Below are 25,708 nucleotides of genomic sequence, written 5' to 3'. Positions count from 1 at the left end.
ATACGCGACGTATTTGCGGGTACGAGCGCACTTCGTTCAGGGTTTTTTTTTGTTATTACGTTGTGTGGCTCGCTCATACGCGATGTTTTCCGTACAAATCGCTGTTCAAATGTGACTACGTTTTCCCGTACGAATGGCGCTCACGCTCTACGGTCCGGATCGTACTTGGCAGGTTGTACGGCATGTTTACAAATCGTAAGGTTCACTAGTCGAGTCCGTATTGTACGATTCTTCGCTAGTTTTTCGTACGGTTTGTAAACATTCGGACGGAATCTTTGTAAACGGATCGTACTACGCAATTCGGACGGATTTGTATGAATTGTACGAAAACGGCTACAAATACGAATCGTATGACGGTTTTCTTTCCCGAATCGGAATCGACCCCAAGATTTCTGTTGGCTCTGTAGGACATGTTTCTGTGAGAAATAATTTGTTTACTGGGTTGATCGGTTTGCCAACAATGTATGTTCATCCTCCTGATATCAGTAAAATTAATACTGTTGCGTTGGGCAATAGTAGGATTTTTTCTTACAGTGCCATTAACTCTGTGGTGGCAAGTTTTAAACAACAGAGAAGACAGTTTTAGTTATGTTGGACTATGGGAGTTCAAATAGTGCCTTTCCTCTCTTCGAAGTACACGGAGGGAATGCACTTTAACAAAAGAACCATGGGTTGGGTGGGAAGGAAGGAATGTGGCAATAGAGCTTGCTGACATGATGTTTAGTAAGGAGCAGGCCCCTTTGAAGCATGTTGCCTCATACAAACCAGTGAAAGCCCAAACACAGGTTGGCTCTGCAATGTCTCTATAGCATTGCACAGGCAGCAATCTGTGGAGTAGATTTGTTGTGTCCTTAACTTGAACACTTTGTAGGAATTTCCTTTTTCCACTGTGACAAGAATGAGGGTCTTCCAGCACAACAATTTGGAAATATTCCAGAAACATTTGGTGAATGAATGGGTGTCTGGCAAATAACAAAATGTCCTGTTTTGTGCAATGCAGCTTTTGTTGCAGAAAAACGCTACAATAATGTCATAGATACTGGATCCATGATATGCATACAGTGTGATGCAGTGTGGTACACTGGAGCGCTCGCTCATCTGCTGAGGGTGATAATATTTGTACAATTGCGCTATTGTGCAGATTTATTTCTGGCGTGGTGCCTGCTGTCTCCAGTAACCTCAACAAGTTCCTATTAGGTAGGTGGCTTCTGTAAAAAAGATGCCCTAATATGAGGAAGCGGTGCAGTAGCAATCTGAAAATGAAAGCAGTGGAAGATGAAACGTCACTTGCCCTTGACCCCCATGACATCACAGGAAGTGGCCTCACATGATCCTAATGAAGACTTCTGCACTTTTATTTTAAACCATCTTGACAGAAAATTGCAGGAAACGGCAATTTAGAAAACATTAATTGGGAATCTTGGTGTTTTCCGTATTCAAAGTCTCTACGCTTGCCTTTTGAGAACCCTACTTTGCAGCTGTACCTGAGAGGGCCCCCTGCAGCTCGCCCCCCCCCGCACCGTGGGGGCTGCGGGGGCCTGTATTACACCCCTACCGAAATTATGGATAAAAGGCGTCTGTGAAGAATTCTTCACAAGAGCCCCAAATAATGGGCAGTCTGTGAAATTTACAGACGATTGGTCACCCTAACTCCATCAATAAAGCTAGGATGCGACTGGTGGTCTCTTTGCATTACAAAGCTGACATTGTTCCTGAATCAGGAACATAGTCAGCCCTCGTGAGCAGAGGGGTTATGTAGACTGCAACAAAATGCTTATCTCCCTGTTTAGTGAAAAGAGAAAACTGACTAACAAATGCCTGTAATGGAGGGACACTTCCGCCACAGAGGAAGGAAGGGTATAAGGAGTGGCAAAAAAGTGTAATCTGTGTTCAAAGAGATCATGGAGCTCTTCTTCTGGGGATATAATATACAAGAGGGCTCACCATCCCTGTTTTCCCACTGCACTTTTAGTTAAAGGGGCAGTGTATTCTATTACAGATAATGCACTGCGGGGAGGGGGGGGGCAGCACTTTAGTGAAAGGTACACAGACCTAAGCAGCCGACCCATCCTTCACAATGCAGATGGCACCCAGCTTGCTTTTGAAAGTGGGATGTCTGGGGGAGGCATCTATGGGACTACGTTTTGCCTATCACACCTCTTTGTGGGGCACAGTCAGGCTTTGCTTCCACATCCACATCCACATTGGACTCCAGGTGAGAAGGCAAAGTGTTTACCTGGTTAGCCACACCTCCATGCTAATGAAGAAACACCCTGTTAAAATCGTGCAGGCACTGTTATAATCTGTACTACCGAAATGTCGTGCAAAAGTCTGCAACCCTGTAATACCAAAGTGCCCAGGGCCAGACTGGGTACAGAAACTGGCCAGGGCAAACTGCTCAGCCGGCGCCCCATGGGGTGAGGGGAAGTGCAGCCAAGCAGTTTGTGAGGGCCGGTTTCGGCCGATTTTGTTACAGGGGGATGATATTACCGACCCACCGTAACATAAACGGCCCCCCAGAGGCCCAAAACCAGCCCTCACACTAGCGGCACACCGGGGAAACACCCAGTGCCCGTTATGGCCGGTCCGGCCTTGAAAGTGCCCCGAAACACAGAATTATGCCATTTGCTCCACCAGGGCATTTTCTGTAATACAACTGGAGAATATTTTTTAGCCATTTCTACATCCGCACCTGTGCTGACTACACGTTAAGGAGGGCTCTTGTGTTTTCTGTAGGCCATCGGTGTTTTGATTGAGATGAGATTTGAAGATCGGTGTACACAATGAGCGACGATGCATCAGTCAGTTCATTAGCAGGATTTCTGTTCAGTTTATGAGCCTCCATGAACCCGCTAATAGCCAGAGCTGATTGATTCCTAATGCGAATATAATTGCAACGATAGGAGGGAATTACAGTATCTCCCATCCCTCTTAATTGTTAATTTTGGGACAAGAAAATGTAAATCACGGGTTATTTGAAAATTGTACAACCGACACATAACCGTATAAAATAAAGATGAACAGTTTGTAAACGCTCATACTTGCTTTACAAATGTCCTCAGTTTTTCTTACTGAAAACGTGCATGGTAATTTCTTTCATAAACAGCTCTCACATTATATCCAATATCATGAAAGGCTCCTAACATCTGTTAAATGATGGCGCTGATTTGTAATAGCATGTTCGGGGGCTGCATGGGTAGTCCATTTGAGCATTCCAGATATCCAAAAACAATTTACTCTTATTTAACTGAAAGACGGCCCCTACTGTGCAATCTACGGCAGCCAAATAATCGTGAAAATTAAGTGAAAGAAATTAGACGCCAGGTCTATTACTTTTCAAGACACATTTTGGCATAAGGAGCAAAAAATGTTGAGCTGTGAGGCAGCAGAAATTTCATCACAATAGCAGTCTGATGGCAATCAAGATTATCAGAGGTGACTGGGAGTCCTGTGGGCAGGGGCTGGCAGGGGTAAAATGAAGGGAAGAGGGGCACAAGAACACATTCACCATTCAGCTCAAACACAGTCAACATAGTCATCAGATTCCATCCCAGATAGACATTTTACAAACAGCACCAACATCTTTTGTTCTGAAAGGGTTTTCTATGCCTTTAAAACACTAAATTGAGGGCCGCTGATACTTGGCACCACTCCAATTAGGACACAAAGCGCACTCTTTCTCTGTGGTACCAAAGCTAATATATGGACATGTCATGTATTACCTCAGGGCAGAGTAAAGGGGATGCCATGGCAATGAAAATAAATGGAAACACATACCACGTTAGGTAAAGCAACTGTGCTAATAAGGACACAGCCACATTATTACTACAATGCAAATTCTAATTCCATTTTATTACCACAGTGCCCAAAACGGAAAAGGAATAAGAAACAACTAATAGTCACAAGGCCGTTTCATCGCGCACACATTAGATCGCGTGCTTCGGATTTTAGTTAAATTACTTTTTTTAGAAAGTCTGCCCGAAAAAATGACATGCCTGAAACACATGCAGCTGTACTGAGTGCATTTTGCTGTTCCTTGAAATTATTGAGGAATACCATAACCCATTAAAGACTTCACCTCTCCTCAGTTATGACCCCTCTCCACACTTACTAATAGTAATAAATAGCGTATTAAACTCTGCACTTCTACAAAATTACCATTAAATATTCGTGGATTGATAGTTATGATTAGGTTTGAATTTCCACTGAAAAGGTATTTCTTACTTATTTAATAACCTTAGAGTCATTCTATAAACCTGCACACAATTCATGGAATGATACAAAGTTCACTACTTATATCATATGGGAAGTTTTGTGAATATAAGGCAAGAAGGGTTAAAAACAAGATGGTTAAAAAGTGATATTTCCTATTATTACTGCAAAGGATTTTTTGCACCCGAGTATAAAAAAAAATGGCTGAATGAAATTACGGCACACTTGGCATGGAAGTGCCTTTGCTTGGTTTGGTGTAAATTAATTCAGTAGCTGTCAAGAAACCAGTGATTACAATTTTGTTTGGGTGAGTGTGAAAGGGTTAAGAGACACAAATAACGAAATGGTAATTCATAGACCATTTGCATTTCCGCAGAAAATATAAAGGCATGCCTTTCGACGAGTGAACATTTTCTTTCATCATTTATTTCAGAATCATGAATCTGGCTGAGGATTCACATTACCTCATCGTCCCTCCCTCGCTTCCCTTCCTTACAAAATTGAGGCATCCCTGCCTCACCAGACACCCGTACCCACGTGATTTGTCACGTGGGGACTATATATAGCCTCCAGCCCCCTCATACCTCCTGTTCTTTTTTGTCTCACCATTATGAGACGCGCGTCCCACGCGCTGGCCGTTTTGCGGAGCTGCGGTCATTCTTCACGTTCTGAGGGCTTCGCCCTCGCTTTTTGCTGCCTGCTGGGTCTGGCTGTGCCGGCCTGGAGTACGCAAGCCTTCCTCACCGCGTTGCAGGAGTTGCGGTGCACTCTTCGGCGGCTGGGCGAACAGGTTCCGGGTGACGGAGTCACCGGCCCTGAGTGGCTGGGGCTGTAGTTCCGGTTCTGGAGGCCGGAATAGGGGACGGCGGCTGTCGGATGTGCTGATGATCCTCGGCTGGCTGTTTCTGATGCCCCATTACAGTAGGGGCCTCGTAAGAAGCCGTTTTTATTTCTTTTTTGTCATATACTGATTGGTTTTTCGTTTTCTATGACTGCTTCATTGGTTACTCCCGGTATTTTGTATTTATTGGTCCGTTTCTGGGATACTCCTTATTTAAGGCTTGTCTCTGCTGTGCTTCTCTGACCATTTTCATTATGGCTAAGCGGACCTCCAAGCGCTTACGTGTTTTGTCCTCCTCTTCTGATGATGAGATGCCTATCCCGGCTCGTCGGACCAGGTCCCAGGGTCCGGTGGATTCTTCTGCCCTCCTGTCTGCTTCTGAGGTGCAGTCCATGATTGAGGCTGCTGTGTCTCGTGCCCTGGAGGCGAGGGGTGCTACACCGAGGCGCAGGTCTTCTCGTGCTGCGGGGGGTCCGGTGGACTCTCCCTCTGAGGCCTCCTCTTCTTCTTCGGACTCTGCCATGCCTTCTACATCTTCGGGGAAGTTTGTGCGTAGGGAAGAGGTGCCTGCTATTCTCCAACACATCAGGGAGAACTTGGGATTTTCTCCTTTTGCTGCTCCCATGGAGTCTGAGGACATTTTTCCCCAATATGTTAAGCCACCTGCGCTCGCTATGCCCTTTCATGGCCGCATCAAAGACTTGATTTCGGGGTAATGGCGGGACCTTGAGCGCGCCTCTGTTCCTCGCTTTTTGCAGAAGCTTTATTCCCTGAAGGATGGGGAGGTCTCTCTTCCTCACTCTGTGAAGGTGGATGCCATGTTGGCCACTCTTATTGGTCGCACTTCTCTCAATCCTGAGGATTGTTCACCTTCGGATGCTACTGATAAGAAGGTGGATGGTGCACTGAAGAAAGCCTTTTCCGCTGGGAATTTGTCTTTGCGTGCTGGCGTCTACTCGGCATATGCGGCACAGTCCTTGGTGTCTGACTTTGGCAAACTGGCCACGGCTATTCAGGAGGAGACGGACTGCTCTGGCTTGCTTGTTCACATGGAGCAACAGGCTAAGCTCTTGGCTGACGTCTCTTCGGATGTGCTTCGGTCTGCGGCCATGACCTCTGGCTCCTTGGTTTTGGCTCGTCGGAACTTGTGGATGCGTGACTGGAAGGCTGATTCTTCGGAGAAGTCCTCGCTCCTTAAGATCCCCTTTGATGGCAAGATGCTATTTGGTGACCAGCTGGATAGTATGATCACTAAGGCCTTCAAGGACCGTAAACATGCTCTGCCTTACAAGGGCAAGGCGTCTGCCTCTGGTTCTCGCCGTTTTTGGAATCCGGCTCCTTCCTCCTCTGCTTCCTTTCAGTCTTCCCGCCAGTCCTCCAAGAACTTTTCTTCTCGTCAGCGCCGCTTCAGACCCGGGAAATCTTCGGCCTTGCCTGGTCCCAAGCTTCCGGCGGATACCTTCAAGAGGAAGTCCTGACGTCGACTGTGTTTCAGCCGCCTGTCCTGTGGGCGGGAGGCTGATGTCTTTCCTGGACGCTTGGCGGCTGGATGTGAGGGATCTCTGGGCATTGACTATTGTCAGGAGAGGCTATCTTATAGACTTTGTCGCCGTTCCACCCGGCTGGGGCACCATCCTTACTCCTATCGCCAAGTCTCCGACCAAGAGGGAGGCTCTGCTGGATGGGGTTCGGGATCTTCTGTCAAAGAAGGCGATCGTTCCGGTCCCGCTGACACAGCGAGGTCTGGGATGTTATTCCATTTTGTTTCTGGTCCAGAAGGTGTCTGGGGGATTCCGGCCAGTTCTGGACCTGAAGAGGGTGAATAGTTGGGTTCGGACCGTCCACTTCAAAATGGTGACTTTGCAGTCCATCATCCCGTTGGTGGGGGTCCGGGACTTCATGACGTCTATCGATTTTCAGGACGCTTACCTTCACGTTCCTGTGGCTCGGACTCATCAGCAGTTCCTTCGTTTTGCGATTGGCAGCTTCCACTTCCAGTTTGCGGTTTTGCCATTCAGGCTGAAGTCCGCCCCTCGGGTCTTCACCAAGCTCTTGGCCCCTTTGGTGGCCCTGGTCCACTGTCAGGGGATATTTCTGCATCCTTATCTGGACGACTGGTTGGTTCATGCTCCCTCTTTCCAGTTGTCTCTCGTTCACACAGACGTGGTGCTGGCCGTTTTGAGGGAACACGGCTTTCTTGTCAATCTGGGCAAGTCGTTCCTTGTTCCGTCCCAGGATCGTCTTTTCGTTGGGGCCAGGTTTCGGACCGATTTGGGGGGGGTCACTCTGCCCGAGGCTCGGGTGGTCAAGATTCAAGCTCACATCCTGTCTCTTCTGTCCGGTCCGGTGCAGGTGGCAGCGCGTTGGCTGCAGGTCCAGGGGGATATGGCGGCCACGGTTTTTCTGGTTCCTTGGGCCAGATTCCATTTGCACACTCTGATGGCTCATGTTCTGGAACATTGGTCTCCCCATTGCCTTCCCCTCTCTTCTCTAATCCCGGTTTCCCCTCAGATCAGGTCGTCTCTGGGTTGGTGGCTGGTTCGGGATCATTTGCTGAAGGGTGTCTCTCTCTCTCCTCCGGCTCCGGTTGTGGTGACCACCGATGGGGGGCCTGGCTGGGGGTTCATCAGTCCAGGGGCTTCTGGTCTCCCGCTCAGAGCGGGATGTCGTCGAACTGGAGGGAGTTGGAGGCGGTCCGTTTGGCTCTGTTGGCCTTCTCCCGGTTTCTGCGGGGTTCCGTGGTCCTGATCAGGACGGACAACATCACTGCCATGGCTTACGTCAACAGGCAGGGGGGGACGAGGTCCTCTTCTCTAGCCCTGGTGGCGAGGCGGTTGTTTGATTGGGCGGAATCTCATCTGTTGGCGCTCTCGGCGATCCATATTCAGGGGGTGTCCAATTCCCGGGCGGATGCCCTCAGCAGGGCCATTCCGTCTTCTGTGAATTTCTGCCTTCATCGGGAGTTGTTTGTGGCTCTGACGATGCGTTGGGGTGTTCCGGTGGTGGACCTCTTTGCGGATGTGGGAAATGCCTTGGTGTCCCGGTTTGTCTCTCGCTGTCGGGAGGGGTCGGCCTGGGCGGTGGATGCTCTCTCCTGCCCTTGGCCCCACGGGCTTCTGTATGCGTTTCCTCCTTTCCCCCTTCTTCTCCGCTTCCTTCTCCGGGTCCGGTCCTCGGGGGCTTCTGTGATTCTGGTGGCTCCGGCGTGGCCTCGTGCCTCCTGGTTTCCTCTCCTGGTGGAGATGAGGTCGGAGATGGAGTGGTTGCTGCCTCTGTCCCCTCCCCCTTTGGTCTTCCCGGCGTTGCAACAGGATGTTCTGGGCCGGATGCGCTTGGCGGCTTGGAGGTTGAACGCTTAGGTCTTTTGCGTCAAGGGGTTCCGGCTGGTTTGACCTCTACTCTGCAGGCGGCTAGGCGCGCTTCGACCAACAAGTCCTATTTGCGTCACTGGCGTTCTTTCAGTCGCTGGTGTCTTGTCCGGGGCTTGGACCCTGCTACCTCTTCTTTGTTTGAGGTGATGCTGTTTCTTCAGGAGGGTGCTGCCTTGGGCTTGAAAGTGTCTTCCCTTCGTTTACAATGGGCGGCGATTAAGGTGTTTCGGAGCTCTTGGGGCAATCTCTCTGATTCTGAGGGGTTGGTCAGTCGCCTTTTTAAGGGTTTGTGTAATGTTCTTCCTGCCCCTTGGCGGCATTTTCCGACCTGGGATCTTTCTCTGGTCTTGGACGCCTTGATGTCTTCTCCCTTTGAGCCTTTGGTTTCGGTAGATCTGCGCCTCTTGTCCTTCAAAACCTTCTTTCTGGTGGCCATTTCCTCTGCTCGCCGCCTGGGTGAACTGGGTGCTCTTTCTTCCAAGCACCCTTTTTGTCGGATTTTTGATGACAGAATCGCGTTGCGGCCGATTCTTTCCTTTCGTCCTAAGGTGGATTCTCAGTTCCACAGGGATCAGGAGTTGGTTCTTCCTTCCTTTTTTGATTCTCCGTCCTCGGAGTCTGAGGTCCGGCTTCACTCTTTGGATGTTAGGAGGGCTCTCCTGGTCTATTTGGAGCGGGTCGCTCCTTTCCGTCTCTCGGATTCCCTTTTTGTTAATTTTGGTCCTGTGAATCGGGGTTTGCGTCCTTCTACTCCTTCCTTGAGTCGTTGGGTTCGTTCACTGATTTCTTTGGCTTACAAAGAGGGGGGTCACCTTTCTCCTTTGGGGGTTCAGGGTTGTTCCACTCGCTCCATGGCTGCTTCCTGTGCGGAGGTCCAAGGGGCTTCCATTTCGGAGATCTGCCGGGCTGCCACCTGGGCGTCCCCGCTGACATTTGCCTCTCACTACAGGATTGGACAGGAGGTTGACTGTGCTGATGTCTTTGGACACAGGGTTCTTTCCACTATGGTTCCTGAATAGTGGGTTTTCCCTGGTCTTCTGTGTTTTTTAATAAACCTGTTTTTTGCATACCTTCTTTGGTTGTCCTGTTTGGCTTTGTACATCTCAATTTTGTAAGGAAGGGAAGCGAGGGAGGGACGATGAGGTAATGCTTCAATTACTTACCGGTAATTGCATTACTCTGAGTCCTACTCCCTCGCTTCCCTTACTTACATCCCTCCCTCCCTCCCTGATGGTCCAGGCCAACCTTTTGGTATGGTTTCGATCTGTGTGGTATTACAGGAGGTATGAGGGGGCTGGGGGCTATATATAGTCCCCACGTGACAAATCACGTGGGTACGGGTGTCTGGTGAGGCAGGGATGCCTCAATTTTGTAAGTAAGGGAAGCGAGGGAGTAGGACTCAGAGTAATGCAATTACCGGTAAGTAATTGAAGCATGTACGCCTCTCTCTGATTGAGTGGCTACCTCATAAAAATTACTGTAGGGCGGCCATTACCCAACACAGAGCACCAAACACCATGTTGTGAAAAACGAAAATGGCATACGGGAACCTGCAATAAACCCTAGGCCCTTGTGAGGGTGGGGGTTACAAAGGGAAAAGCAATTGGCTAAAAGGTATTTTTTATTTTGAGATTTGCTAATCCTATGCCAGATTTGAGAAACCTGAATAAATGGGAAATATTATTCTGACCACTACGGCTGTGCTTGACTGCACTCAGCTAGGTGGGCAGAGGGCCTGAGGGCGTGAGCAGCAGGGTTGGCTCTCCATGAATTGTTGAGCACAGGGCTTGGCTGCAGTACAGGGGCCATATTACACAAAGTGCCCCGGGGAGCAACAAGTGCTTGCGCCCACTTTGCATGCGTCCTGGGCTTTTCGGTATTACAGAAGGACCCACAGATGCTTGTGTGGCCCCTTCTGTAATACTGAAAGGGCTGATGTACATACAGCACCAGCGCTTTCTCAAGAGATTGTTCCCTCATTTTCATGGGGGGCATGGCCCCATGCAAATGAGGGAACCCCCCTGCCTCTGCACCCATGCTGTATTACAGACTCAAGTGCAGAGGCAAAGAAGCTGTCAGGGGGTACTCTGACAGTGCAACTCCTAAAAGGTGGATTCCTGTCAGGGGGCACGCTGACAGTGCATCACCTAAAAAGAGGTGCAATGTCAGTGTGCCCACTGATGGCAGTCCTGTGTAGAGGGGAAAGAGGGAATTATAGACCCCCTAGACATCCCCTTGCAGGTAGGTGAACTCACACACTGTACCTTCCTGCAAGGGGATCGCTAATCCCCTTTAAAAGTGAATGCAGGTTGCTGCCCGGACAGTAAGAGCCATTCTGCTTTTCACCTGAATGATCTGGCCACAGGGCAGTGCAAGTTCATGGATACCCTTGGGACAGCGCATTCTATGTAATAGGGTGCACTTTCCCTGTTTGGGCATGGCGCACCTGTTTTAAGGTGTGCCAGGCGCAAACAGGGAAAGTGCACCCTATAGATAATAGGTCCCCAGGGGCTTTATTACACTAAATGCCCCGGGGGCCAAACGGGTGTTTGCTCTTGCTTTGCGCACCCGGGGTACTTTGATGTGACAGAAGGGGCCAAGGAGGCTTATGCAGCCCCTTCTGTAATACTGAAAGCCCGGGCGCCCATACAATGCCAGTGCCTTCTTAAGAGGGTGTTCGCTCATTTGCATGGGTGAGTGGCCCTATGCAAATGAGGAAATACCTTTGCCTCAGCGTCAATGCCATGTTATAGATGTGAAAGACACACAAATGATAGATGGAATGCGTAACAAATAAAACATTCACCCCCAGTTAAGAGATCTAGGTTATATTCATTGTTCTTTTACTCACCATGCTACCCCAGTTTAGACCCAGCCATATGAAAATCAGTGTTGATTCTGCTCCTCATGGGAACAGTCCAGCACAAACTGTCAAGCCAGTTCCTCCCTAAACCAGAAACACGCAACCTTGGACCAGTTTTGGGGTATCACCCTCATCAGCCAGGCTAGCTTGAATCCAGTGACACAGAGAGCCCAGTACCCACATCTGGGCATACCTGGCGTACGTAGAGATAGAAAGCAAAAGACACACAAATGATGGGCGGAATGCAGAACAAATCGACCATTCACCCCCAGTCAAGTGATCTGGGTTAAATTTATCACTCTTTTACTCACCATGACACCCCAGTGTAGACCCAACCATATGCACATCCATTTTGACCCTGCTCCTCATGGTAACAGTGCAGCCAAGTCAAGTCCTCCCTGGACCTCCCTGGACCAGAAACAAGCCCCCTGAGACTGGTTTAGGGGTATCAACCCTCAACAGCCAGGCTAACTTGAAACCAATGGCACAGTGAGCCCGGGACTCACGTCTGGCCATACTCGGCGCATTTCAGATGAGAAAGCAAAAGGCACAAGATGCTTGTTTCTGGTCCAGGGAGGACATGGCTTGGCAGTTTGGGCTGGACTGTTCCCATGGGGAGCAGGGTCAAGACTGATTTGAATATGGCTGCGTTTATACTGGAATGGTATGGGGAGCAAAAAAACAACATATTTAGGCCCAGAACTCCGAACTGGGGTGAATGTTTGACATTGTTCAGCCTTCTGTCCATCAATTGTTCTTTGTCTATTTGTCACCCCAAGCGGGAGGTGTATGCCCAGACATGGGTTCCAGGCTCTCTATGTCACTGGAGTCAAGCTAACCTGGCTGATAAAGGGGATTCCCTGAAACCGGTTCCAGGATGTTTGTTTCTGGTTCAGTGAGGACCTGTACCGGCAGTTAGAGCTGGACTGTTCCCATGGGGAGTATAGTCAAAACTGATTTACATATGAGTGGGTTTGAACCGAAATGGCATGGGAAACACAAAAAATGGTTTTAGGCCTAAATCTCTTTACTGGGATGAAGATTTGATATTGTTCAGCCTTCTGTCCATCAATTGTATTTCTTGAACTATTGATGAGGGCACGGAGGCAAAGTCACTGCCAGGGGGTGCATTCACAGTGGGCTACCTAAAAGTGGTGCATTGTCAGTGTGCCCAATGATAGTAACCCTCTGGAGGGGGATATGGGTGTCCTACTGACCCCCCCAAATACCCCCTGCAAGCTGGTGATCACTCACTGCACCCGCCTGCAAGGGGATCTCCAATCCACATTGAAAGTGCAGGTGGGTTGCTGCCTTCACAATGAAACACGAAGTGGCTGTTTCAAAGCCCCACATTTTTCACCTGAATGCGCTGCCCCCAGGACATTGTGAGGTGACAGCTGTCCTAAGGGCAGAACATTCAATGGAATAGGGCGCACTTTCCCTGTTTGCGCTCGCCGTGCCTGTTTAAAGGTGAACTGGGCGCAGCCCCTCTAACCAGTCCCTAGCTGCACAGCCTAAGGCCATGTGCATCGAGGGCTAATCCTAAGTGGAGAAGGTAGGGCTTGGCAGTAGGCTGGGCCCTGTGGCAAACTCTCAGCCACTGGGGGAGAGTTTGGTTCAGGTCCTGGCCAGAAGCACCCAACTCCGCTGCTCAGAGCTGAAAGCCATGCAAAGCAGGGGTTGGGTCATAATAAAATGTTGAGCACAGGGTTGACCTGCAATCAACTGTTGCTGCCTGTATCCAAACGCTGTGTGTTGCAGGTATTGATCACCAACGGAGAGCTGGGCACAGAGACGTTTGGTAGTGCACTAGCATTTTAACACGGATTAAAAAGTATGTTTTTTGGTTTTACTATCTACATATAATATTTCATGATTGCCAGTTCACCAAAAGAAAAAAAACTATATGGAATTATAGACCTTGCATACTGCCATTTCTGGAAACATATTTTGTCTGTTTCCAGATAATAGCTCAGGAAGAGAAATTAGACATGCAAAGCAGTTTTCTAAAGTCGCTTTAATTTTCATTTTTTTGGCAATTTATGGAGAAAGTTGGGCTCTCCCAAAATGTTTCTGCATTGTTGCAAGTTCGGAAGTTTCTGCGAAGGTGAAAGGCCCAGCAATGACAATTGCCTCTGACAGCAGGCAAGAACATCTCATGGCAGCTGCACAGGCCTGAAAGGGATCATATTGAATCTCTGTGAAGTAGTTTTCTCACAAAAGTAATTATCCCTGATGGGATTTGTCAATCCACGTAATTTGTATAGGACAAGTGAGATATAATGCTGTGTTATCATTTTTCCCTTGGATCCTCACTTTGTCAAGTGCCTCCAAGTGCACTGTTTTAGCTGGAGGGTTTGTGATACACTTTTACAAAATTTTAATCAAGACCCTAGTGCCTTTTTTTCACATGAGAAGGCTAAAATCAGATTTTTAAGCTACTTCACTAGATTGTGAGGATCAAGAGCTATCATTTCCGACACATCCTTACGTATGACAGTGAGCTAAATAGAACTCTCACACAAGTAGACTATGTTTCAACATGGCATGCAATAGTAATGAACACTGACAGTGTCTTGTATATTATTGGAGCATGATAAGCCAAATATTTTGAGTACCCTGCTTGCTGTACTATAACCGACCCATAGAATGCATGCATCCTAAAACACAATGCATGATTATGCCAGGATATCATGCCACAAGAGTCTTGCCTGTTTATGGTTGTGGTTGTGGGAAGTCTCAGTTAAAACCGTGCACATGCTTTACAACTGCTTTGTGTAGTGCATAAAGTAATTCAGCAGTGGTACTACTTAATACAAAATTAATTTTACAAATCTATGGGTGGATATCCCCACCTGCATCTCATAATATTTTATCTTCATATGCAAGTTTACTACTTAGGGCCCGATTACGATGCAGGCAGATATGGCTCCGACCATCGGTTGGAGCCCTTCAGCCGAAATTGTAATCAACCGGATGGATTCCTTTCCGACTGACCCATTTTGATAGGTTAGTCGGAAGCGAATCCAATTTGGATTTCAGAATGGCCTCCGTTGGGCTCATAGAGCTCGCAGTCTTTCGGAAAGCCCTCAGTAATCCCTCGGCCGACTCTTTCCGGCCGAGGGATTGCGATGGCAGGTTCCCAAATACTTTCTGTGACGGTCTTTCCGACACTGAAAGGCAATGGACATCTGTCTTTGGGAGCCACAACAGGGCCCCCATTGGTGCAAAGCTGCCAAATTGGGGCCTAGGGGGTACATATGGTGCCCCCCTGTTGATCCCTGCACCCAGTGGCAGGCACTTTTTTTTGGTGCCTGCTATTGGATGTAGGGATGAACTGCAACCCTGCTCTTTACAATAAGAGTATACATTCCGTTCGGAATGCATGCTCCCCTTGAATAGGATTGCGCTCAAACAGGGTTTGGTTGCATCTTACTTGCTGGGCTGGAACTGACGATAGGAGGTTGTTCAGTTCCAGTTCCCAACCGATGTCGGACGGACTCCTGTCCATCTGACATCGAAATCGGCCCCTTAGAAGTAAATGTGGGAGGAACTGGGAGTGGTGGGAAAATGGGAACTATCTAGGATAAAATAAGAGGGATTTAGGGAAGGATGAGGAGAGGTTTAGGGAGTGCCATGGTAAATAAAACACATGCCCACAAAAGAGTAAGACCATTGCTATCCAGAAACTACAATTCGAACATAGTTACTACGATAAGGGTACCAACACAATAGTAAGTCTAGCACCACACAAGGCCACTCACATATACTCCAACACGCTGCTATAGATAATGTTAAAACAATGGAGGCAGGGACTTAGTATAATAACCATATAAAATAATTTCAAAATTGTAAATTGTTTGTGTGTGCATACACATATTAGTCATAATATTTATGCAAATTGAACTATTCAATTTTTTATTATTTAAAAAATGAATAGTTAACTTATTAAAAAAAAACAATATTTTTAAACTTTATTAAACGCTCAAATGTACTTTACATTAATTAAACACAAATCACATTAAACACAAGATTGTCTTTTTGTTTAAAAAATAATGTCTGTAAAATAAATGAGTACAGTTAAATATTATTTTTTATTTATTAATCATTTATTATGAAGAGGTAGTGTGCTCTAACAATTAATTTTGTTAGTTCTAGGATAACAATAAATATTTTAATTTATTTTACATTTATATTTTGTAATGACATTAATAAAATAAGTTAAAAAATTTCATAAACTGTAATAATGTTATCTATTCTTTCCTACAGTGAGATTTCCACTGCCATGGTGAAGATGTCCATCAAGGTGGTGGAGATCTCCACCAAGCTACAAGTAGTGTCTCTACAGTCATACATTTGACAGGGTGTGGAGACCTGTAAGACTACACTTTGGAATACATCTACACAATTAGAAATTGAAAAGAGCCAAGGAAAAGTAAATTAACTCTAAAGTGTTAGAATACATTTGCGCATTTAGATTTACTCATGTATAAATTAGCCTTAGTAAATAGGCCCCAGTATGTTATGTTGGTATTTTTGAATGGTATAACATAAATATGTCCTTGAGGCTGGATTCTTAACACATCTCACTATGTGTGCCAGAGAATGACCATATCTGGCTTGCCCAAGTATGCATTGACATACACTGTTGTGCTATGAGTATAGTTATCCTGGGGGGGTGAAGCAACTCTTGACTAATGAATGAATGAATGAAAACTTTTTTATTGTGTGATTAAATAAAATCATTGCAATTTTGTTCTCAATAAATACAGCATAAGAGTGAATGGAATATAGTTATGTAAGCAATGTGCAATAGTTTATTCTTACTAACTCAGTTCCTATTATGTGATTACGAAATAATATTTAAGCCTAAAAATTGCATAACGATAAAATCCTCCATAGCATATGGAGAAGAGAATAAAAAGGTCATTTACATCTATATACAACCAACCATACTTAAAAATACAAATTCGACTGGCGGATGATACCCATAAAACTTGTCCCAACTTAGGGCATCATTAGGATGGTGGGTGGACCTCATTAGGATGGCAGGCGCATCCTGCATTTTCAACATTGCGGCGGGCAGAGCTTTCAACACCGCCCACCGCAATGCCAAAAATGCCTGTTGTGCATTTGCATGCTCAACGTGGCAGGTGCCACACGGTGCCTGCCATGTTGGGCATGCAAATGCACGGGGGTTTCTATAGGTACCCCCCATGTGCACCCCCCACCCCCCAAAATTCCTGGGAGCCCACTACGGGCCCCCAAATTCAAGGACCACATGCTTTTCCGTGGCGGCAAAGCCGCCATGCAAAGGCAAATCTCTGCATGTATCGTGATATGGAAGGCAGTGTCTCACAAAATACCGCCACCATATGAAAACATTTTTCGCCCGGTCAATGAGTCGACCGGGCGGATAACCGGCGGACGGTCTTTCCATCCGCCGGGGTCCCCCTGCCATAGTAATATGGCGGGGGGGAAATGGTATGCGGACGGGAGAGAATGTCGGGCGGATGGCCACCACCATTCGGGCGCTGCCGATCCACCCGACATTCTAATTGACCCCTTAGCTTCATATTTACTGCTCTTAGCTGCTAGATTCAATACCTTTCAATTGTGAAAAAGGCACAATAGTAAACTATTAGGTCAATAGATGTCTAAGCTGGATGAGAGACCCCACCCTACTATATATCTCCCTGTACAATAAACCTATCTAAGCAGAGCGGGGCTGTTCCTCCGTAATACCTTAACATTTACCCTGAAGGACCAAATTCAGTAATGCGCATGTGTGCAAAGAAGTTTATGGAATTAAAGTGCAAAGACAAGTTGGAACTGGGCTACAGAGGTTGAGGGTAAAGTACATTGCTAGTGTCAGATTTGATTTAACCTTTCATTTTGTTCCATTGGCGCCTGTTTCTCTGGTAATCGTTAAAGCTGTATGTGACTAGCTTCAGTGTCACCCAGTAAGTTTAAGCTGCCATTTTATTGCCTCAGCATGTGTACTCATTTATACTGTGTTTACACTGTGTTGGACCACAGTGACGTTGCCTGAGTTAGGAGGCAGAGTTTTGTTGATACAGTGAGACCTAGCTTCTTTTAGGGCAGTTCTTACCACCTGCATGAATTTGCCGAATCTTGATAGTTCAGATCGAACAGTGCATAGAAACAGTTCCTCCACTGCTTCTTCACATGTTCATGTCCCCTTTGTCTGGAAAATAGTATTTAATAATTTCTGTTGAGGACTAACGCATATCAGATGCAATAAGGACTCCTTTTTGCAATTGCATAATCTGACTCTAATGATAGTTGATAACGTTTTCAGAGTGGGATTTTAATAATTTGTCTGCAGGGGTACCAGTCTTGCCCAAATAATTTCTTTTAAGCATTTTCTCCCTAGTGTCTGACTTAGATAAGGCTGTGTTTTGTGGGCCTTGTATGATGCAGTTTAAGGCTGTCTGCCAATGCTTTTCCTGAATGCTAGCAATATCCGATTCTCGCACTATCTTACAAAATTGTGTGTTTATGGAGTTCCTCACTATCGTGTAGTTAATTGCTTCCATAGACTAAGTCTCTGTTGCCAGCTTCAACATCTCCACTGCTCTATTTAAGTGAGTACTCCAAGGTGACTGCTGGTCACTATATATAGTTTTAATACTTCCTTCAAAGAGCCTGCTGGAGTCTTTAACATTTGATAGCAGTCTTTTGCGGTTGTACCCAAGCCTTTTTATTTCTGCTGTGTGAGACCAAACTCCTGTTGTATCAAGCTGTTATGTGTGTATTTTGGTAGTTGAAAGATATTCTTGTATCCTTGGCATTGGAGTTTCTCTAATAATATATCACATTTTCCAGAAAAACCTTGTTGTCCATAGCCTACCGTGGGTATCAGTTTTGCAGTGATGACCTTCCTGATTGCTGTTGTCGTCAGACTATAAAGTTTACCATTAAGTTTACATAGGGCATTTATGGTTGCTTGTCCTTTTGACTTCATTCTGTCCTGATGTATGGTCCCATTCCTTGTATCACTGAACCAAGCTCCTAGATAGTTGTAACTTTTTGTAGATGTTATCGTCAGAGTGCCCAGCCTCCATTTTTGCGATGTTTTCCTTGTTTAGTGGCCAAATATCAGCACTTTTGTTTTACTTTGATTGGCCATCAGTTCATTATGCTTGTACTTTGATTAGCCAACAGTTTGTTACGCTCGCAGGTCTTGACCAGTCTTTTGAAGTTGAGATAGTTATCAGTGGGTCTTATGTTTGTGGGTAGCGAATACCATAGTTTGGTTGCTTGAACAGAGAAAGATGTTCAACCCCAGATCTTTTTTCTTTTATGTAGGAATTTCGAGGCAGGGAGCCATTCTTGAGCATAGGCTCCTTTGTTGTATGTATTTACTGATTTTCTTCCTGATGAAGAGTGGTCCTTCACCATGAATTGCTTTGTGTTTGATACAAAGCACCTTGAAGGTGGATTTTCTGGCAACTGGTAACCAGTGTAGGACCCAAAAGACAGGGGAGATGTGTGCTTGTGACTTTACATGTAGGATGAGTCTAGCAGTATGATCTGAATTCTTTGTAATCTTTCATAGTTTACAAAGGTGAGCCATGATATAGACCATTAGCATAATCCAGGTTTGATAAGGTAAGAGAGATGGTAGCTTGAGCCATGTGGGGGACTCCTAGGTGTGGGAACATTTGTCACAGTGTTTTCATTGTGAGAAAGCTTGATGTGACTACCGTATCCACGTGTGCATTTATTGACAGCTTGCCACCCATGGAAACCCATGGGTTTCTTATCTCCTTAGATATCTTTGGCAGTGGGCTGAGATTATCAAGCTAGGTGCAGAGAGGGTCATAGGTTTTCCAAAACCCACAAGTGAGTATGTCGGTTTTGAAAGCATTCAATTTGAGGTGTCGCCATGTCATCCAGTGGTCAACGACCCATACACAACTGAATATTTGTGATGTTCCTATGTCCTTTGTGCTCTCCAATTTCATAAGTATCTACATGTCAGTTGCAGAGTTATAGCAGGGGGAGTCAAAATCATTGATCAGACCTGGCAATGATTTCATATAGATGTTGAAAAACATGGGTGAGATAAATTGTCCTTGACTCCTGCTTTAATGCTGTATGGTTTAGAAGAGAATGGAAGCGTATGCATAATATTTGTTCTGTTGTGTAGGTACCATGCGATCCAAGTGAGACCTGTGCCCTCTATTCCCTCCTCCTCAAGTCTTTTGATTAGTGTGTCCTGATCCATTGTGTCAAAGGCTGCTGAAAGGTCCAAGGCAAGACAGGCAGCAACCCTGTTCCATATCATTAGTTTTCTCCTACATAATCTTAACCATACTGAAATTCAAACTTACCCAACTAGTATTATCCTAGGATGCTTGTTCCATTTAACTTTGTCATTTGATTCCAATAGGGATACAAATGTGGTCTCAGTGAGTTTGATAAACTTAACATAGACGGACAGAAATTGTTAATCTTTGGAATTGACATACATTTCAATTGTCTTTTTGCAAGTTTTGAATCCAAGTCTTTAGAATGACGGTTTTAAAATGTTCTCCAACATCACAAAGGCAGAGACAATAGGAAGAAAATGAACTAGATTACAATACCTTGAAAGGCAAAAATGTGAATTTGCGGAGGTGTATGCTTCTTTTTCACTCTGGTCAACTTCGCTAAAACAAAATTAGTAATAGCAAAGTCACAAAAAGTCAAATTTAAAAGGCCCTATTAACAAGCTAAATTTACATTTGTGTTAGTGCAAATCTACATATTGGTGCTATTTCCCATTACCAAACGTAGGTTAACACATACATGTAGCCATACATATCTCCACCCTCTGAACCCAGAGGGTAGATATATTTAAGAGTAAACTTATGGGTGTAAAGATACCACTAGTACATTTTCACATATAGGTAGCAATTACTGACACTGTGGTGAATTCTCGTTATGGGAAGGTATAGGGAAAATTATAAAAGTTTTTAAATCTTAAAAAAATTATTCAAAATATTTTAATATAAAATATAAATGGAAAATAATGTAGAATATTTATTAGTAAAAAATACTTATAAAAGAAAATGTTACATTACATTAGCCTATTACATTAAATGCATGTTAAATAGGCTTGGGTGAAATTTATATTACGTCTCGTAATTTTGGGATTATTGCGCCGCATTTGGTATGTGAAATTGCCAAAGTTACTACATCACGCATTAGTAACTGTAAAAATGTACAGGGAGACATGCCATTTGAGGTATAAATTTACCATGATTGCATGTGAACAACAGAAATTGAACAGCTGTTGCTCTCCTCGTGCCAAAGATTGATGTGAGGACTGATTTTGTGCTAAAATATACTGCAAAATAATGAATTTGCTTTTTGCATAATCATGCCATTTTTTTAACATTTCACGTAGGTACATGAAAGCAAATTCTGCACAGCCCTAGTACTGAATAATTAATTAAAATATATTAATTTAATTTATCAATATTATTTTTCATAGAATAATTAAAATAAAACTTTAGTCCTGTGTAACTTCTTTATTTCTATTTAAGATGTTTTACATTTTGTTAAAAGTTATATTCTGGGCGGTGTAAAGATGTTAAAAGACGCATCCTGCGCTCGCTCCTCCATCATAATGCCTGCAGCTGTCCTCTCAATGCACAAAAACAGAGCGGTCGTCTGCTTCAGGGCTCTACAACCCATCCAAAGACTTAACACAACATTTTTAGAGCTGGACAATCCACCAAGATCGAGCATTGGAGTAAGAAGTGCAAATGCAGCCCACAGAAAAGATGGCAACCACAAGACCCTAAGCTGCACGCAGTTGAACCTCACTGGAGTGTTGGGTATCCTATCTGACCCAGGTGAGGCAACCTGATAAGCTGTGGCCCCCTGCATCCCTGGCTGAAGTTGGGGAGCCTGTGGCTCAAACGCCGAAGCAGGTTGAAGGTGACCAGTGGCACAACGTGGAGAGGCGAGACAGGGATCCTTGGAGGCCAGCCTGGGTGGAGACTAGAGCTCAGCTGGGTCAATCACCTCCTTGAACCCTTGACTTTAGCACCCACATTTATTGCCACATGGGTACTTTTTTATGGGTTATAGGAGGAGACCTGTAATGCCATGATATTACCCCCCAAGAAAGGATGAGGCACTCCATGGTGATTGCAAACACTTGAGATGGGCATTAACGGGAGAGCCACAGAGCTACCGCCACTCTTCATAACCTTATTCAAAGCTATGTCTTTTTGCCCATGAGGCCTAGTGCCATTTTCTACACCTGGGCCAATGAATGAAGAGAGACTGATTGACATCCCAAATCACTACTGAATCCTGAGCCATCCACGGGGACCTGGAACACTGTATGTTATCACGCCTTGCAATAGGTCCTTGCTTCAGCATGGGACTGCCGCCATTTCGGGGGTATATCGGTCAGCAGGCTAGTCTCCTGAAGCCCCTGATGGTACTTAATAAGACGCTGGCACGAGCGGGCCAGGTTAAGTTCCCCTGAGGCTCAGCCCGGAGAGACCAACTTTGCTCGTTGTTCGTTGCTATCAAAAAAAAAATCCACTATCTGTTTTTAATACCTGCACTTGTGGCATTTTTAAATATTGTCATGAACATTTTTAACTTGCACATTTGCACGCTGAGAAACTCACCAGCTCAGCGTCCTCAACTCAAAGTCCTCCGCAACTTCAGCGTAGGACCGCCACCATTTTGGGTGTATTCCGGCAGCGGGCTAGTCTCCTGAAGTCCCTGACAGTACTTAATCAAAGGCCAGCCCGTCTGCACACATCCGCGCTAGCTCCACGCTCAGTGCCAGCTCCCCTCCCCAACCGACTCCAGGGAAATCCACATTTCTTGCATACTCATGTAACCACCTGAAAGCTCTTAACCCAAAAAAAGCAGACAGGAATTGCTATAGATTTTACCCAGAACTCAGCTCTACTCAAATCTTAAAGATGTGCCCAGGATGTAATATTAAACTACCAAAAAATAACATCTCAAGCAGCAGTTGGCCCAAAGGTGTTACACGAAACGACAAGTAAAACCGCCATAGGCACCGAATAGAATTGTGTCCTCATTAATGCGAGGTCCCTGGTGAAGCACAGCACCGAATTTTCTTCCTTCTTGGAAGACGAGGGGATAATGATCGCTTTCGTTACAGAGACTTGGATGGACGAGGTGTCTGGTCCAGATCTGGTGAAAGCCACGCCACCAGACTATCTCTGCTACTCGCTTAACAAAGTACAGAAGAAAGGTGGTGGACTAGTGATCATACACCATAACACAATCACATCATCCTTTAACCCACTGGTGAATGAGGAATGTGAAGCGCTAGAGTTCTGTCACTACTTCACACATCATAACTCCTTTAGAGGCTCCCTCATCTATAGGCCCCCAGGCCCGAGAAAACATTTCATAACTCAAGCCGGCAACTTCATAGAAATAGGGTTAAATGCTTCCTCGTACACAATTCTAGGTGATTTTAACTTCCAGCTTGAGTCAGATGCAGACCCAGACACAGCCAACCTAGTAGACCTTATGATGGGCGGAAATCTAGAACAACTGGTAACAGGAGCCACCCATCGAGCGGGCCACACTCTCGATGGTATCGTCTCCAATAACCCCCACTTATCTTTCACAAAGCTAGTTCCTCTAACTTGGTCTGATCACTCTGCAGTACTCTTTAAGCTTACCATGTCTAACGGTTCGGGCATAAAACCCACTACAAAATATCTGGAAACTAGAGTCTGGAAAAATATCGTAGCGGAGGATCTATACAACCTCCTATCCTCAACCGATACCCGGCCACCGACAGATCTTGACCAGGCATCCAAATCTTATACGAGGTGGCTTGAAGAGGCAGGAAATAAGCTAGCCCCTAAAAAGTGGATTCGCCTCCACAGGCAACGACCCGCCGCAACTTGGTACTCGCAGGAGCTCAAGGACCTTAAGCTCGTCTGTAAACACCGGGATAGAAGCTGGAGGAAGGAATACAAAGATGAAGAAAAAAAGGAATACAAAGCAAGGTTAGTGCAATATAAACAGCTGCTTCAAGACACCAAAAAAAAGTATTTCACGAAAAAAATGTACGAGGCGAAAAACTCGTCCAAGGAACTATTTAAAACAGTTAATACCCTAGCCCGTCCCAGCACTCCATCTATACAAGCAAGTCAAGAAGTATGTGATAATATAGCCAAATTATTCTTCGATAAAGTTAATGTCATTTTTCGAACATTCTCAGACTTATCAAATAGAACATTATTGGACTCACCTAGCTGCCCAATGAAAGAAATGAAAGATAAAACTGAACTCAACAGTTTCAGCCCTCTCACTGAAGTGGATACCATGAATCTTCTTGTTAAAGTGAAGTCAGGATCTCCATACCACCCATGCCCGATAGAAAGATTAAAGTTAGCGGCAGAGATAGTGGCGGGCAAACTCACATCCATCTTCAATCGAATGTACAAAGAGGGATACTTCCCAAGAGACTGGAATCAGGCATCTATCCTGCCACCATTAAAGAAATCCAACCTAGATGCCAAAGACCCAAACAATTTCAGGCCCATTTCCAGACTTACCCTCCCAGCAAAAATAATTGAAAGAAATATGAATACCCAACTTAATCAGTTTCTAAAATCATCGCAAGCACTGGACCCTACTCAATGTGGTTTCAGAGAGGGTCACAGCACGGAAACAGCGCTTATTAAGTCAACCGAAGATATCAGGGTCATTTTCGATATAGGAGGCAGGGCCGCCCTGATCATGTTGGACCTCTCGGCGACATTTGACACAGTCACCATACCTTGCTGGTGGATCGCTTGGAAGAGATAGAAGTGAAGGGCTTAGCCCGAAAACTCCTTGAATCCTTTCTCTCTGAAATAACCCAAACGGTCAAACTAGATAAATTTGAGGCAGATTCTTTCTCCTTTCCATATGGAGTCCCGCAGGGGTCCTCACTAAGTTGAACACTTTTTAATATGTGTGTGTGTCCTCTCTGACCCCCCTCATTGAATCCTACGGCTTTAGTTTGACATCCTACGCAGACGACACCCAAATTGTGGTGTCAATACGTACAGAATAGTCACAAGACACCACATCTAGACTACAATACTGCATGAATGCTGTGGGAAATTGGATGGCCCGGAACTGTTTAAAGTTAAACTCCAGCAAGACTGAAGTTGTGCTCTTCAGTAACAATCCTACCTTCTTGACCCCCGACTGTTGGCCAAACTCACTAGGATCTCTGCCTGCCCCGACCAGGAAGGTGAAGAACCTGGGAGCCTGGATAGATGATACACTCAGTTCCAAGGACCAGGTGAATGCTATGGCATCCACTACTTCATTCATCCTTAGATCCTGTTAAAAAATAATGCCCCTACTTCCCAAAGACGCACAACAAACAGTGGTCACTGCATGAATAATGTCCAGACTAGACTATTGCAATAGACTTCACCTTAAGCTACAATAAGGATCCATGAAGAAATTACAAATCCTGCAGAACGTAGCCACAAGACTCCTTATGGTAACGCTGAGGAATGCATCAATCAAAAAGGGTCAATTAAAAAACGTCATGGGCTGCTAGTCAGAAAACGCACACAATTCCAGGCCTTGTGCCTGGTCGTCAAGGCTCTGCAGGGAACAGGACCTGAATTCCTTAAACAACACTTCCGTTGATATTCACCAAAAAGAGCACTCTGGTAATCAGACGCCAAACTAGTGATAATGCCCCAGATGAAAAAAGCTAACTGGAGCGGCAGGAGTTTCATTGCCAATGCAGCTAAGGTTAGGAACACCCTACGCCCACATCTGAGACACATGTCCAATTTGATGGCCTTTAGGAAGGCGTTAAAAACATGGCTCTTCACAAACTTGGTCTCACTACTTCACAACCACTCCTCCGCCAGAAGGTCTTCACCTAGCGCCATGACACCTTCGGGTAACAATAGCGCTTTACAAATGCAACTAACATTAACAGTAACATTAACATTTTGCCTTTATTAGTGAATTTTTCCAGTGCTTATTGGACTCCTGGCGCCTCTGTGAGTGGCAGAGGCAGCATGTCATCGTAGCAACTTCACTCCTGACATCAAATTGTTCAGGGGCACTGCATGGCCTGAGCCCTTGGTCCAGGTGTGTCTCCTTATAAATGCAAGCCTCACCGGCATGGTTTGAAGCGAACGTCCCAGTTTCTCACTTCAATACCAACACATCATTTGTCATACTATCAGCGCAGGCAAGGTAGCTCAGCAGACACCATGGCCTTCACAAAAGCGGACCTACTGGATAGTCTGGCTATTCTCAGAAACAAACTCAAACAAGACCTGAACATGGAATTGAACCAAGAGCTACAGGCCCTAAAAGACAATTTAAGCCTCAATTTGAAGTCTTTGAGAATGAAGGCAGACTCTTTTG

Source organism: Lissotriton helveticus, chromosome 12 (assembly GCF_964261635.1).
Source record: "Lissotriton helveticus chromosome 12, aLisHel1.1, whole genome shotgun sequence".
Lineage (NCBI taxonomy): Eukaryota > Metazoa > Chordata > Amphibia > Caudata > Salamandridae > Lissotriton > Lissotriton helveticus.
The sequence above is the reverse complement of the archived record's forward strand: the minus strand, read 5'-3'. Positions refer to the sequence as shown.